This window comes from Canis lupus, chromosome X (assembly GCF_011100685.1).
Source record: "Canis lupus familiaris isolate Mischka breed German Shepherd chromosome X, alternate assembly UU_Cfam_GSD_1.0, whole genome shotgun sequence".
Taxonomy (NCBI): domain Eukaryota; kingdom Metazoa; phylum Chordata; class Mammalia; order Carnivora; family Canidae; genus Canis; species Canis lupus.
In genome coordinates this window covers 12,302,160-12,319,712 of record NC_049260.1, presented here as the reverse complement: position 1 = coordinate 12,319,712, position 17,553 = coordinate 12,302,160, and positions in this window count along the sequence as shown.

The following is a 17,553-nucleotide window of genomic DNA, read 5'->3' as shown; positions in this document are numbered from 1 at the left end:
AATAGGCAAAATATTTGTTTTCCTGGAAACTTGAGTAAGAGTCTACTCATTTAATGTAATTTTTTAGATAAGGCTATTTTTTAAAAGGGACTTTTTAATATTTCAGGCATTATTTATGACATAGTAGAATTAGCTTAAAGTTAATAATGGTCCAATTTATACTCACATCAATCACAAGGCCTCTTTAATTCAATTTAATACATTTTTTTTTGACTCTCCTCTATGTGTGAGGTCTTTTAAGGGATAAAAAGATAAGGCACCCAGTCATGCATCCGATCAACATATATTGTCTCTGTGCCAGGCACTGAGATAGGAATAAAAGGTGAAAAAAAGGAGTATGTGTAATCTGCTGTAGAAAGGTAACAATTCTGGGTGCCTGAGTGGCTCAGTTGGTTAAGCATCTGCCTTCAGCTCAGATCATGATCCCAGGGTCCTGGGATCAAGCCCTGCATTGGGCTTCCTGCTCTGCAGGGAGTCTGCTTGTCCCTCTCTCTCTCTCTGCCTGCTGCTCCCTCTGCTCATTCTTTCTCCGTCAAAAAAATAAATAAAATCCTAAAAAAAGAAAGAAAGAAAGAAAAGAAAAGGAAAAATTCTTCTTACTATCACCCGCCTAGGTTCTCTGGCTCAGGCTCTATAAACTGGACTGACAAAAGACAGATTAACAAAAGAAAAATACATAAATTTATATAATAAAAGTTTTATATGACATGAGAACCTTCATAAGAAATAAAGACAGGAAGAAACAGTTAAAGTTGAGTGTTTTTGTACTAGGTTTGATGAAGAGTGGAAAGTTGTGAGAAAATGTGATAGGACAAAAGGGCATGAGCTAAGGGTAGTGATCAGGGGTGGGGGCGGGGAACTTAGCAAGGCCTCTTCATTCAGATTCTCTTACTGTCCTTCCATCTTGGAGATAAGGATGCTCCTTTTCTCCAGGTATTGGGAGGGCTCCTCTCACTTGAGTCTTATTGCCTGCCTCAGAGTACAAGGGAGAGATCAGACGGTCCTCCTTACACTCACCATTTCTCAAATTCTTTCAATTTAAAATATTTAATATGCCAAGGAACCATATTTTGTGGTAGTATGTTCTGAATCCCATCCCTACTCTCAAGGAACTGTTAAATCAAGTCCAAGGGGGCAAAGGGATAGAAACTTAGTAAAATGCACTTAAGAGGATAGGGAGGCAGAGAAGAGAGACTCTAACTCTGCCTTTGTGTCAGGGGTAGCTTTCCAAGATTTGAGACCAAACAGGGATTCCTGAAGCAGTTATCGTGGTACCCCACCCACATCCATTGGTCATCATCCTATGCAGATGGTTTCTTTGTGCAAGTACCTGGACTTTCTGCTTCAGGGCCCTCTCAATCCACAAGGGCAAGCTTGTCCCTCACACCAGATAGGTGCAGGAGAACATGGGAGTTACAACTGTGAGAAGCAGTCCTTAACCAGTGGGATCTTGTGGATAAATATCCCAACTTCTTCACCCTTGGATGGCATAATAATGCCTTGGGAGCCCCCTGAGGCATACAGCCCAGTTGTCCATGGGAATAACCTGCTCATCAATACACGCCATATTAGCTCCCTTCCTTTCCTATACCCCTACCAATACTTCCTAGTATTCTCCCAAATAAACCACTTGTACTCAAATCTTTACCTCATAGCCTACTTCTGGGGAGCCTGACCTAAGAAAATATACAAAGCAAGTGGGACATCTATACACATAAGCTAAATAAATAATGACGGTTTTAAGTCACTAAGTTTTGGAGTGTTATTGTTATGCAACAAAAGCTAATTGATATAATCCAAAAAAACAAAAAGAACCAAAAAAAAAAAAAACCCTATAATTGAAGTATGTAGAAAATCAATAAAGCAGTGGTTCCCAAACTTTACCTTGGATCAGAATCACCTGGAGGACTTGTTAAAACACATATTGCTGAGCCCTACCCCAAGCTTCTAATTCAGTTGATCTGGGTTAAGGTTTAAGAATTTTCATTTCTAACAAGTTCTCAAATAATGCTATTGCTGCTGGTCTAGGGACTGCACCTTGAGACTCACTGGAGTTCACAGAAGCCAAAAGACAAATTATTTCTAGAATTGAGCACTATTCAACTCTCTGAAGCACTACTGTGAGATCTACTCAAATGAAGACCAAACAATAACTATAGGATTTCATAAATTATGACCAATGGTGACATTGACAATAGCAATTTCAAGGGGTTGTGGGTTTGGCAGCCAGTTTCGAGTAAGCTGGGAAGAGAATGGGAGGTGAGAAAATGAAGACAGCATAGAGACAGCTCTTACACAAAAATGTTGGAGGAGTAAAGGGAGATTACAGGGTTGAGAACATTCTAATTTGGGGAAGTTGGGGATACTAGGGTGGGTTTGTATGCTTATTGTAGAAATCTAGTGGAGAAGAAAAAACTGATGTACAAGAGAAAGGATAAAGGAGGTAGCAGTCCTTGGGGATGGAGAGAGAGCACCTTTGATAGAAGAAGCCATATAATTTCCAACACAGGGTGAAGAATGACAAATATGGAAAAGACAGCTTTCTGTCTAGTGACTTTAGTTTTGTCAATTAAGTATGAGATGTCACAAGCTGAGAGTATGGGGAGGAAAAGGGGAATAGCAGCATTAGGGGAAAAGATAGGAAATTCTAATCCCTTGAAAACAAATCTACTTGCTTCTTGAAATGTAAGTGTCAACATGAATGTCACTTAGGGATGCAGATATAGGACATTGACATAGGTTGTTTATTTCATGCAAATAATTTGCACAGTTGGTACCTAGATGAAAATGGAATTAAGTATGCATGTTAGTGGATCAGAACTCAATAATTTTCTAGTTTTGCTTTGCTTTGAAAAGATTCTGGATATTTTCTAGGAATGCGTGAGAATTATAACAACCAAGGATAGCTGGGAATTACTTACAATGGTATGGGATGATTTCTGGAATATGTGAAGGTGAAATTGCATTCTACTGTGTCCAGTGCCTGCACTAGCACCCTGATTGCAACTGCACTATGAATTCTCATTTCAGGAAAAACAGGCTTTCGGCTTGGGATTTAATGCAATTTTAAGACCTAATTTTTAGTGATTCATGAAATATGACTATTAGAAAGATAGCCTTATAAAAATTGTCCATCCAAAACTGCATGTGAGAGCTGCTTAAATGTAATGTCTGGTATATTTTCACTGGTTGATCTTTATATTTATATTTATATTTGCTTTAGTTTTTTTATTACTTAAAAAATATTGTGTTTTCTGGTTGTCTCTGATTGACTTTTTTAGTTTGCTGATGATTTTAAGAGTGTTAGGGGTGAGGTACTATATATATATATATATATATTAAAGATTTTATTTATTCATTCATGAGAGACACAGAGAGAGAGGCAGAGACACAGGCAGAGGGCGAAGCAGGCTCCATGCAGGGAGCCCGATGTGGGACTCGATCCCAGGTCTCCAGGGTCATGCCCTGGGCCGAAGGCAGAGGCTTAACCACTGGGCCACCCAGGTGCCCCCTATATATATATTTAAAGCTACTGATGAGATTAACATCAAGTTAGAAATTAATCAATGTATACTCAGACTCATGAAAAAGTTCCTTTTGTCAGTGGTCTGGCCTAAGTGGTTTGGCTATTTCTAAAGATGAGTAGGACAGAAGTCTATCATTTGGCACTGGAGACCTCCTATGAAACCAACATTTTTTTTTAATGTCCCATTCCATGCAGTAGAGCCTTTACATCTTGCCTTCCAAAAGCAATCCAGGGCTTCTGTGAAGTGAACTGGTACCAAGTCCTGTGTGTGGTGCAGAAGATGGGGTTTGTAGAGAGAGAGATACCAGAGGAGCCCCTCATGACAACCACCACAGTTTCCAAATGGCCCTTCAAAGGAGATATATGAGAACAATATACAACAGGTCATTCGAGAATGAAAAAGTAAGAATGAGAGTTAGGCATACTCTCACAACCTCACCTTTTTTTTTTTTATTTATTTATTTATTTTTTTTTTTACAACTTCACCTTTGAAGCACTTATCCCAAATGGAATCAATGAAGTGATTATGCAATTATATGTTTAATATTTGTCATGTCCCTCTGACTAAAAGTTCTATGATGACAGGACAATGTCTGATCTGCTCACCACAGTATTTCTGGGACATAGGACAGTGTCCAGCATACAGTAGACATGCAATAAACTTGATGAAAGAGTCAGCAGTGAAGGCCTTCTGGTATAAAGAAGGACAGAAGATGGCCAAGCAGACCATCAAATGAAAAACAGTGTTTCTTGGAAGGAAAAGGTTGGAATGCACAAACTGTATTGAGCTGTTCAAACTCAAATATCTAGAGCAAGAGTTTTACAATTCTTAGAACTAATATTTTCCCCAACTATCATAATTGTCATTCTCAATTTATGGGGATTTGTTCTGTTATCCAGGGTGATTTGGCCTTTGGGTATCTTTGTGCTCTTCTTTGGAGGAAAGCCCATTTTCCCTTTTTCAGAATCCATGCTATGGAGTGAGAAGTGACCAAAAGGTTTTAAATAGGAGAATGGCCCGCTCAGATTTGGATTAAGAAATCACCCTGGGTAATACATGAAGTATCGAGGAAAAACCTGGAACAGAATTTTCACTCTTCTTTTCACCTGGCTCCTGTTTTCATAGTTCTGAGCTTTTGTTCATATTATTCCCTATACCTAAAATGCCTGTATTGCTTAGTAGATAGGTTTGGATGCATGTAGTGGCTTATGCAATAGTTTTTTCTCTCGTCATGAAATAGTCCAGAGGTAGGCAGGAGGTCCAAGGAGAGTGTAGCAGATGTAATCCATGAGGGCATCCAACAACCAGGCCTCTTCCAGCTATCATCTCTGACACTCTATGCTGTCCTTATCATCATGATATAAGATGGTTTGATACCATAATCACATTCTAATCAATAAGATGAAGAAAGGTGGATAGGGCCATGGATAAAGGCATGCCTCCCTCCTTTTATGGATGGGTTGCCTAAGTTTCTGTCTTTTTGGCCACCTCATTGGCCCAAGTGTAATCATGTGACCACAACTAGCAATTAGGAAGGCTGGGACAAATGTAGTTTTCATTCTGGGAGGTCACGTGATGGGCTAAATGCCAGGGGCAGATTCTATTCATTTGGAAGGAAAGACTGAATATTGACTGACAAGTACCTATCTCTGTCACACTACCTTTTTTCCTTCCCCTCTCTATCAAAATCCTTTCTATCCTTCAGAGTCTGGTTTAATTTAAATTTCACACTCTCCATGAAGCAATAAGTGTGTGTGTGTGTGTGTGTGTGTGTGTGTGTGTGTGTAAAGATCAGGGAGTAGAGAGCCAGTGAGTAATGAGTTTGTTTTCACTGAGTTTAAGGCATTGGGGGACATGATTAAGAGATCTAAAATCAAGTAACAAATTTTGAACTCCTTTAAACATAATGTGTAACCTTAAGTTTTTTGAGATGTCTTTCCCTACTTCTAGAGATGAATGATAGCACAAACATATGGCTTTGCCTAACACATGCTCTCAAAGTTCCCTCCAGCTCCCAAATTCCATAAGCCTCAGTTTAGTAAATAGGGCAAACTCAGAGAACTCTGATCTAAAACAGATCAAAATGTATTGGTCATTACCAAAAATTCCACCAACCCTAGGTGTCACCTGTTCTATTTTCTTGCCAAGAATTGGGAATGAGTCCTTTGACTCTCTGCTACTTGTGGTTTTCCTTTTGTTCCTAAGATTGGAAACCAGCTGTTACTTCTCATTTGGCTTCTGGTTCCCACGTTCCATTTACCAGTCCTCCAGAAGTACTTTGGAGAAGCCAAGCATTCTCCTGGATATTTGTAAATTCCAGGTGGACAGATAGACAAACCACATGGGGACCCTCAGATCAGTTGCTTTAGGTATATTTATTTTATTTTAATTTTTTGAAAGATTTTATTTATTTATTTGAGAGAGAGAGAGCAAGAGAGCACACACAGGGGGAGGGGCAAAGGGAGAGGGAGAAGCAGACACCACATTGAGCAGGAAGCCTGATGTGGGGCTCGATCCTAAGACCCTGGGATTATGACCTGAGCTGAAGGCAGATGTTTAACCAACTGAGCCACCCAGGCGCCTCTATTTTAATATTTTTTAAGATTTATTTTTATTTATTTTAGAGAGAGCTAGTGGGGGGGGGCAGAGGAAAAGAGAGACTTAAGCAGACTCCGCACTGAGCACAGAGCCCAACACAAGGCTCAATCTTGTGACCCTGAGATCAGGACCTGAGCCAAAAACACGAGTTGGATGTTCAACTGACTGCACAACCCAGGTGCCCCTCTTTTTTTAAGATTTATTGATTGATTTATTATGAGAGAGAGAGAGAGCAGGGGGAGATGCAGAGAAGAGGGAGAACCTAAGCAGAATATGCACTCAGCATAGAGCCCAATGCAGGGCTCAATCTCACGACTGCAAGATCATGACCTGAGCTGAAACCAAGAGGCAGATGCTTAACTGACTGAGCTACCCAGGTGCCTCTAGGTATATTTACTTAGGGCTGATTTGAAATATCATTAAATAACCTTTTAGCTAATCAACATCATGAAAAATCTTTATTAGTCATTAGGATCAAATAACATTTAGTGAATTAGTTACTTAGTTAGAAAGGATTTTAAAAAAACTAAAATGTTCCCCATGTTTCTTCAAAGTCAGATAGAAATTGATAATGCAATATTCTCACAAAATTCATATTATTTTAAATACACAATTATTTTTAAAATAATGACTTGTTTGATATAGTTATAGAAAAGAATAAGGGCCAAGTAAAAAGAGACAAACCATGGAGTGAACTGCAAACAGGTGGTCCAGCTAAGTTTATGAGGGGAAATGGCAGAGAGAATGGGGTTGGACATAAAAAATATCCCAGTTTGTTTGCGAGCAATTAGAGGCTATGATGGTGGATTTTATTTTTTTTAAGATTTTGTTTATTTATTCATGAGAGACAGAGAGAGAGAGAGAGAGAGAGAGGCAGAGACACAGTCAGAGGGAGAAGCAGGCCCCTTGCAGGGAGCCTGATGTGGGACTCGATCCCAGGTCTCCAGGATTGTGCCCTAGGCCCAAGGCAGGCACTAAACCACCAAGCCACCCAGGGATCCCCAATGGTGGATTTTAATATAAAAATAGGATCATGGTAAACTGTCTCCTCTGAGCCTGTCCCCAAAACAAACGCAAATGCTTGTAGTCCTGTCTCTAGAGTCTAGATAGCAGCCTTGCCTGAGTAATAAGGGGAGATGTCAACTAAAACTGCACTGGGGGGGGGGGGGGGGGTGTGTGTGTGGCAGGCAGAGTCTGATGGAGTTGTGGGCTAAGAATTCCAGAATGAAAATCAAATCAGAATGAGATGATTCAAGTAGGAACAAGTGAAATATAGGTAGGTGTCAGGGCTCATAAAATAAGCAATCTGAAAAAAATCAAAATCACAAAAAAATGGAGACTACTGTTAAATAGCTTTATCTCAGAAATATACTTGTTGCTGATCTGGGCAACAAGAGTGATTATCCTTGTTTAATAACAATGGAGGTTGAGTTTTGGACAGTGACTACAGGTTAATTAATAAGAGAAGACATCTCAGAAAAAAAGATGGTACACAGTATATCTCACTCTTTTAGAACTGAGGAGAATTTACTTATCCAAATGTCTATATTTTGGGAGAGGGGGCATCTTCCTAAGTGCCACAATTAAAGATACAGGGTCTTATGCAAGGGCATAACATTTAACTTTTAGTGCTAAATAATATTCCTTCTAGTCTAGAACAACCCAAATGTCATAGAGATGAGATTCATAGTTTCTTCAAGTGAGGAAGGACCTTAGAGATTTTTCAAATCAACTTCACCATCACCATTGCCCTTTTACAATGTACTACTTTTATCACTCAACTTTTATTTGTGATAGGAGACATGACAAAGAGGTAGTCTTTTCTAACTTGTTATACAATTAATAGACCTCACACTAGAGAATACAGTAAAAATATTAGAAATCCGCAAAACAAAACAAAAAACACTGTAAAAGACTGTTCAGTCTCACAAGATGTGCTGAGTGACTGACAAGGAAGAGAATTATTTTTTTTTTGGAAGAGAATTATTAATAAGGCCGCATTATGCTCATTTTAGCAAAAAAAAAAAAAGAAGAAGAAGAAGAAGAAGAAGACCCTCATAGTTTAAACTTTTTCCCTTCATCTCTGAGGAAAGAAAATTTAATATATTCAGGGATATTTTGTTCCATCTGTGTGCTGAAGATTGTAACTTAAGGCGAAAGGTATTCTATAGAGGAAAAAGTTAATACATACCATTGAAAAGTGATTCACTTAGAGTAATACTCTTTAGCGCCATCCACATTGTTGCAAATGGTCATCAGAGGGGAGGAGGATGGGGGATGGGTGAAATAGCTGATGAGGGGTAGGGAGTGCACCTGTGATGAGCACCAGGTGTTGTACATAAGCGCTGAATCACAAAATTGTACACCTGCCACATCATTGTCCAATTCTATCAACTCCCCCAACTGCCAGAGCCTCCTAACTCATTTTTCCACTTTCTCTTCCTGTAGCCCCCTGGTCCGTTCTCCATAGATCAACTATAAGAACTTTGTAAAACCAAATCAAACACGTCAGTTCTCCTGCTCATAATCCTTGAATGGCTACCCTGTCATACTCAGAATAAACTCCTTCCCAAGCCTGAACAATTTTATGTAATTTGGTCCATGTTTTTCTCTGACTCTCTCATGCTGCTCTGGCTACTCTACACCCACCTAATCCTCATCGTGGTCTCTTTAAGTGTCAAATATTATGCCTTCAGAGATGCTGTCCCTGGCTACCTCACCAAGAACAGCTTACCAGATGCCCACTCAGGGTCCATCTCTTCCTGCCTCTTTTTAAAATAATACTTGTCATTCACTTTATATATTTATAGTGGGTTTTCTTCTCATGAATATACTACTATATTCTCTTTTTAAGAAAAAGGTTTTATTTATATATTCATGATAGACACACACAGAGAGAGAGAGAGAGAGAAAGAGAGAGAAGCAGAGACACAGGCAGAGGGAGAAGCAGGCTCCATGCAGGGAGCCTGATGTGGGTCTCGACCCTGAGACTCCAGGATCACACCCTGAGCCAAAGGCAGATACTCAACTGCTGAGCCACCCAGGCATCCCTATTACTATGTTCTTGATTGTAAAGGTTACTAATTGTATGACAGCTTAGAAAAGTCTATTTATAGTGTTTTCTAAAACACAAATAAAAGTGTAATGGTTCCAATAAGAGTTTAAAGCAAAAAAATGGGTTTTAGTTTGGGGTGCCTGACTGGCTCAGTTGGTAGAGCATGCAACTCTTGATCTCGGGGTTGTGAGTTTAGGCCCCACGTTGGATGCAGAGATTACTTAGAAAAAAAAGAAATTGTGGAAGAAAAAATAATAGGTCTCAGTTTTCTTTTATCTTCAAAATGGCAGTGGTGGTGGTGAGGTTAGTTTGAAAATCTTCATTGTCTATCTTTCCTCACTAGAATACAAGTTCTGGGATCCCTGGGTGGTGCAGCGGTTTAGCGCCTGCCTTTGGCCCAGGGCGTGATCCTGGAGACCCGGGATCGAGTCCCACATCGGGCTCCCTGCATGGAGCCTGCTTCTCCCTCTGCCTGTGTCTCTGTCTCTCTCTCTCTCTCTCTCTCTCTCTGTGTGACTATCATAAATAAATAAAAAATTTTAAAAATTGTTTAAAAAAAGAATACAAGTTCTATGAGGACACAAACTTTGTCTGTCTTGTTCACTTCTATATCCTCCATATATGTAATAGTGTCCAGCGTTAAGATAATGCTTAATAGAGGCACCTGGGTGGCTCAGTCAGTTAAGCATCTGCCTTTGGCTCAGGTCATGATCTTGAGGTCCTGGAATCGAGTCCCACATCAGGCTCCCTGCTCAGTGGGGAGTCTGCTTCTTCCTTTCCTCCCCCCGCTAATGCTCTCTCTCAAATAAATAATAAATAAAAAATCTTTTAAAAAAAGATAATGTGTGACACCTGGGTGGCTCAGTGGTTGAGCGTCAGCCTTCAGCTCAGGGCGTGATCCTGGGGTCCTGGGATCAAGTCCCACATTAGGCTCCCCACAGGGAGCCTGCGTCTCCCTCTGCCTGTGTTTCTGCCTCTCTCTCTCTGTGTCTATGAATAAATAAATGAAATCTTTAAAAAAAAGATTTTATTTATTCACGAGAGACACAGAGAGAGAGGCAGAGACACAGGCAGAGGGAGACGCAGGCTCCATGCAGGGAGCCCGACATGGGACTCGACCCTGGGTCTCCAGGATCACACCCCAGGCTGCAGGCGGGCCAAACCGCTGCACCACCGGGGCTGCCCAATAAAACCCTTTAAAAAAAGATAATGCTTAGTAAGTATTAACAAATTTAATTAATTGATTAATAAGTGAATGTGTATATATTTACATATGCACTGACCCCGGGGCACCTAGAAAGCCTGAGTTCACTACCTCTGGCCACATCCTTTTATCCAAGTTCCATATAAATATTATCATTTCCTAGTTTTCCATGATGTGAAAATGAACTCTTCCCAAATAAAGAAACCATTAAAACACAGTGGCATAAGACATATCGGAATCCGTGGGAATACTTGTTGCAGTACAGAACCCAAACTGGCACTGCTGTGGAAAAAAGAGATGGGATCAGGGAATCTTCTGAGAGGTGGTGGTACTTCAGTAAACCAGGTAAAGCAAAGTGGAAAGCAAATTCTAGCATAGAATAGAGAGAGCCGACCAGTTGACAACCAAGTTGGTCAGCTGGGTGGTGATATTGCTCTCTGAACCAAGAGTACATGACGGGAAACGGGTTTGAAGGGAGAGATAGGGAGTTCAATTTTGATCCTTTTTCCTGCCTTGGTACAATGTACCGGTCAATGGTACTGATCAGTGCTCTAGCTAATAACAGCTCTGGAAAACCAAACCCCCCAAAATATTTCTTTGTTCTTTTTTTTTTTCTAAGATTTTATTTATTTGAGAGAGAGAGAGCATGACCAGGAGGAGGGGCAGAGGGAGGGAGAAAATCTCAAGCAGACTTCCCCCCTGAGTGCTGAGCCTGACACTGGACTCGATCTCACAATCCTGAGATTGTGACCTGAGCCAAAACCACGAATGGGACGCTTCACAAACTGAACCACACAGGTGCCCCTATTTCTCTGTTCTTCATGTGGTGGGCCCATTAGTTATTCATCTTGTAACCTCTTTAGATTGGTACAATGCCTGCCACATAATAACTGCTTAATTTCTTTAATTGAATCACATTGAATCTTCAGATACATGCATTTTCACAGGCTTTTTGGTAAAGTTTTAAGTAATTCCAAGTTGACAAATTTCTCTCTTTCTCTTTAGAAGTCTCTAATAACATTCTGAGATCCTCTTCATGAGTTTCTACACATTTTTACCCTCCCTGTCAACAAGCACCTTCTTTGTGTAGAGTATGCTTCATAAATAGGTATTCTTATAGGAATATTTATTCCCTTCTGAATCAAATATGTGTCAAGTACAAAGATCCAGCTTTAGAATAGGGATCAGTAAATGTTTTTCTATAAAGGGCCGTGTAGTCTCTGTCAAAACTACTCAACTCTGTCAGTGTAGCACAAAAGCAGCCACAGACAATACATAAATATGTAAAAAGCACATGGTCATGTTTCAATAAAACCTTATTACAATAACAGGAAGCAGGCTATATTTGACCCTCAGGGCATAGTTTGCCAACTTCTGCTAGAGAGTCATATAAGTATGTATATATATATATATATATATATATACACAAATATACACATGTGAATAACATATAGGTATGTACAAGTTATAAAACTCACTTTCAGCATTTTTGAGGAAGGAAAAAGAGATCATAGATCATATTCTAACAAGATTGACTGAAATAAAACCTTTTCTAAACTATGCTACATTCGTTTCTCTTTTATATTTAACAACATCAGATTCAAAGCACACCCTGTAAGAAAAGACCAGGGGATCATTTCTGACTTTCCTCATTGCCAGCATTCTCTGATGTTATTGACAAGTATTCTCTTTTCAAAAGGCTGCAGCCCAAATAATTCCTTTCATCCTCATTTGCACAGAGCACGGTAATACCTAATTAAAATGCCAACTCAATTAAAGATGAAAATCTTGAGTTAGTATTAACACCATTGAAGAAAAAAGGCTAACCTCTCAGATTTGAATGATTTTTTTTTATATAGCTTTTAAAGAAACCCAAATCTAATATTGTTTGTGATGTTGCCCACCGACGGAGGAGGTAGGACTGAGTCCCTTGGATCCATTTCTCTCTGTGCTGTAAAAATAAGCTTAATGTTCTGGTCAGGAACCACTGAAACTTAGTATTGATTTTCTGTGCTCAATTTCTCTTCTAAGTCCTGGTCTTTCGCTTGAAGATAATTTCATTACTATCAGGAAGCTTGGGCAACATGGAATGAACAGTAGGAAACTAAGTTCTGTAAATGGATTTGGCCTCTTACTTCCATCTGCTAGCTTAGCCAGGCTGGTTCCCTCAGTTAAAACATGGTACTTTACCTCCTCTAAAGGAATATCCTTTTGAACATATATAGTGCTTTTTGAAGAACTTAAAATTACCTCTCATAGCAAATAATTAACTGAACATCCATGGGCAAACCGATGAAATTTCAGATCTTGCTTTCTAGCCTTCTCTCTGTATATTTGATTTGTTGATATCTCAGGCTCTTGCCAGTTATTGGCAGAAACTAATTGGTTCAATGACAATTCAATCCCCTGTTTTTTGGTGTGGTAGCAACTCTTGAGCAACCATGCTCTTAATCATATCTCTCCTATAATAAGGTTGAAAAAAAAAGATTTCTGTAAAAGTTGGTCTTCGAAGGGAAAAAATGAAAATAATGAAAATGTCCAGCAATAGGGAAATTTTTAGATAACTTATGGCAAATTCATATGGAATATTCATTCATTATTCTGTCAACAAATGTTTATTAGGCACTTGCTATGTGCCAAGCACTTTCCAGATACTAGGGAAAACAAAAGTGAACAAGACCAAAAGGATCCCTGATCCCTGCCCTCTTGGAACTTATATTCCAAAGGAGAAAAACAGCAAAAGCCATGGAAATTGGCAATTGAATAAAGATAATTTCACAAAGTGCTAAGTGCTAAGAAGGAGAAAATGTGATGCATTGGAAGCATTAGAAAGCAAAGAAATGTCTTCTCATAATTTGTTTAGACTTTATTTTTTTTACTATTTTATTTATTCATGACAGAGAGAGAGAGAGAGAGAGAGAGAGAGAGGCAGAGACATAGGCAGAGGGAGAAGCAGGCTCCATGCAGGGACCCTGACATGGGACTCTATTCAGGGTCTCCAGGATCACACCCTGGGCTGAAGGTGGCGCTAAACCGCTGGGCCACCGGGGCTGCCCTCATAATTTGTTTAGTGGTAAAAGTTAGACTTTAAAATATTAAGATCCCAACTATATACAATATCCTTGAAGAAAATGTTTTAATATTAATAAAAAATATTTTTTAGTTGTAGGATTATGGATATTATTTCAGGTAGGACAGGCTAGGTCTTGCTGCAGTAACAAATAACTGTAGTATCTCAAGGGCTTTAAACAGCAAAGGTTTCCTCTTAATCATCCAGGATCTGTTGATGGTTGTAGGTGACTCTCTTAGACACCTGTCCTCTATCTGAAGGCTCACTGTTATATAGCCATACCAGTGTGGGTTTCCATGATCACTGAGGCAGGGATAGAGAGAGGTGGGGACAATTAAATGCTCTTACTCATCAGTGACACATGAACTTCCACTCATACTTCATTGGCCATTGCAAATCACATGACTGTGCCTAACTTCAAGGGGGTGGGAAAATGCTACCCAACATGTGCCTGGAAGGGAAGGAAAAGCAGTGACTGGTACACAGGGTAACATAGGCCCACAAGTATTTCTTACTTTCTTTATTATACAGTACTCTATTTTTCATATCGTTTTAGTGAACATGTATTTGCTTGTGACTGAGAAAAAAAGGGATTTTCTATGGAAGAGAACGGACTCAAATTAAAAGCAAATTATTCTGTGATTAGGTAATTCCTTATGGAACACTGTTCTCAAACTTTGATATACCACTTGTACCCCTAAACAAGAAGAGGTAGTCTGTGGCTTTCTGACCAATTCATCAAGTTCTTTAAAAAAAAAAAAAAAAAAAAAGATTTATTTATGTATTTATTCATGAGAGACACAGAGAGAAACAGAGAGGCAGAGACACAGGCAGAGGGAGAAGCAGACTCCACACAAGGAGACTGACGTGGGACTCGATCCCGGGTCTCCAGGATCATGCCCTGGGCTGAAGGCAGACACTAAATCGCTAAGCCACCCAGGGATCCCGATCAAGTTCTTAGAAGTGATAGAAATTAAACATTTATTGGGTGCCCCTTTCCTTTAAAAACTTAAATATTCCTGTAGTTATTCAGTATAATATGGTTTTAATAACAGGATTGGAAAAGGTCACAACGTGGTAATTTCTAAATTTGGGGTCCTGTCCTCTCTAGGTGGGCATTTGTAGGTTAGTCTTGACTATCCCGTTAAACATTCTGGCAGAAGAGAAAAAAGAAGCTAAAACAGCTCTGGCCTGCAGTTAGTCAGTTCTAGGTGAGAAAGATATGAGGGCAGAACCTCTTCCCAGCATGCAGTACACTTCTGTGCACTTGTTCATGGCAAGTGCTCAATCCATTTTGGTTAAATTGACTTTAGAAAATTAAAGCATCATAAGAAACAGACATTGGACAAAAAACTAAGTGATTTTGTCAGTGATTCTCAACTGGAAGTGATTTTTGTCCTGAGGCCACATGTGCTAAAGTCCAGAGACATTTGTGTTTGTCACAACTTCGAGAGGGTGGGGGCCAGGAAGGGTGCTGTTGGCATCTAGTGAGTACAGGCCAGTGACGGTGCTGAACATCTCGCAATGCACAGGACAGTATCCCCTGCCACATACCCAACAAAGAATTATTCTGTTCCAAATGTCAACAGCGCCAAGGTTGAGAAAGCCTGCTTTAGATCAGGTTCAGAGCTGTTGCCTAAGGGCATCTCTGAGATCCAAAATCACCCCAGAAACTGAAATTTTCTGCTCATTTGTCCATCAACCAACATAGAATCCTTTCAGCCTCCTAGATTCCCACTATATTCTTACTGACTTTCTGGAATAGGGTGAGGTGGCTTTGTCTTCCCCTCTTCCCTCAGCATTAAGAAATCTATACACATTGATGTCATAACGTCCTTTTACATGGAAGCCCGGTGTTGATATACAGCATTAGTCACTGAATCTTACAGAAGCTCATCAGTGTCTCCAGCCAAATATTCCTCTTTGTTCTGATTTAAATAAAGCCTTTTTAAAAGGGCTCTTCTAAAAGCAATCCAATAAGATGCTACAAAGTATGCCAAATCCAATTACTTTCTGCATTCTTCCTATTGTTTGGAAAAACCAGTCCTCCCTAAGCCACTGAGGTCATTCAAAAAACATGCCAAGGTGACCACATTAAAGGAAGTGGAATCTTAATGAAGGCCCTGACACCCACAAAGTACTAATGAGAGGGCAGGATTGGCCTCTTACACAAGAGTCTCGAGCGTGCCCAGAATATTAACAGACAGTTTTTATTCCAAGGCAAATGGCTTTCTCACAACAGAGATGATCCACTAATGTCTGATTCAGATGCTTTGTCACAGAATGCATCAGCAGAGCTGTTAATAAGTACTGCAATAGTACACAGCATGAACAATACTGGCTTTCAATGTGTTCTCTATTTTTACAAAGGCAGTTTTCTTTTGGTTCAGAAGCTGATATGTGGCCCACTGTATTGATGTTTTCTATCTCTCACTAAGCAAAGTGCATTAACCTGGTGTGCAAGGAGCAGAAAGGATGCTATGGAAGCCACAGGTGAGGAGTGGAGGAGCGAGTCTTGATAGATGGTGCTTTCTCCCTGTGTAGTCCAACTCTCCTATCCAATATATTGTAGGTAAAATGCTGAAGACAAGTGCATTTATTTTTTATGATGCAGAACAAATTACCACAAGCTAAGTGGCTTAGAACAACGTACATTTATTATCCCACAGTTTCCATGGGTCCTTAACTGGGTCCCCTGCAATGGAAGTGTTGATGGGAAGAGGGGTCTCATCTGAGACTCGTGGACTTCTTCCAGGCTCATTCAGGTTGTTGGCAGAATTCAGATCCTTGAAGTTGGAGGACAGAGGCTCTCAGCTCCTAGAGGCCATCCCTTTCCATGGGTTGTTCACAATATGGCTATCTGCTTCTTCAAGGCTAGAAGGAGAGCATCTCGCCTGCTTCAAGTCTCCTTTTTTAGGGAAGGTCTGGACTCTCGTTTGTAGAGCTCCCCTGGTTAGATCAAGCCTACCCTGGATTTTCTCCCTTCTGATTAACTCAAAGGTAACTGCTTCGGGACCTTCATTACATCTGCAAAATCCCTTCACCTTTGCCATATTATATTGGTTCCAAGAAAGTCACAGGCTCTACCCACACTCAAAGGAGAGGATTACACCAAGGTATGGATTCCAGGGGGGTGGGAATCATGGGAATCATCTAAGAACACTGCCTCTCACAACAAACTTGTGCATATTGAAGCTGACTGCACTGACTGAAAAAGAGGATATATGTTGGATGTCAGAATTCATATCCTATCCAAAAGGATGACAGCTTAGAATAATAAGTCAAAAGTAGCAGAAAGAAACCTGAGACCCACACTTAGCTTTTAACACAGGAGAACTAGCTTAGAAGCAGTTCCTGGAAAAAAGACTTGGGTTTTAATTGTTTATAAGCACAATAAGTAATGTTTGTATAATGCAATTAAAAAAAATCAAAATGTAATTTACAGAGCAATAATAAATATATAGCATCCAGATTGAGAAAGAAAACGTAAACAGTGAGCTTGGTATCATACGTGCCAAACTGCATCTGGAAAATTTTTTTGGCAGTTCCGGGTTTGACATTTTAAGCTGAACATTACTCAAAGGAAACCTTGAAATCAAATCATATGAAAAATGGTTGAAGGAACTATGGATGTTTATAAAAGAAACTGAAGAGGAAACAGAATTGCAACTGTGTACAAGTTGAGGAACAGAAATAAGACTCATAGATGAGAGTTACAAGAAAACATATTTCTCCTCAGTATAAGAAATATAGTTCTAATATGTAGAGGTGTATGCAAAGGAAATAGCCTGTGGGAAAGAGAACTAATATTCAAAGCTAATCCTATCCATGGATGCTCTTGATTCCTTTTCTACCTCCATTAATTATGTCCTTTCTCACTTTTACCTTTGCCTAACCCATCTTCTCATTGGTGATCGTGCATAGGTTTTTCCCATCATGTACATGAAGTAAACTTCCTTGGCCTCACATACCACCAAACTACCGCCTCTTTCTCCCATCCTCTTTGAAGCCTGGCCTTCTGAGAGAGTGGTATGTGCTTGTGATCTACCTGCCATAGCCTTCACTCCCCTGTCGGTCCACCCAGCCTGGCTTTTGCCCC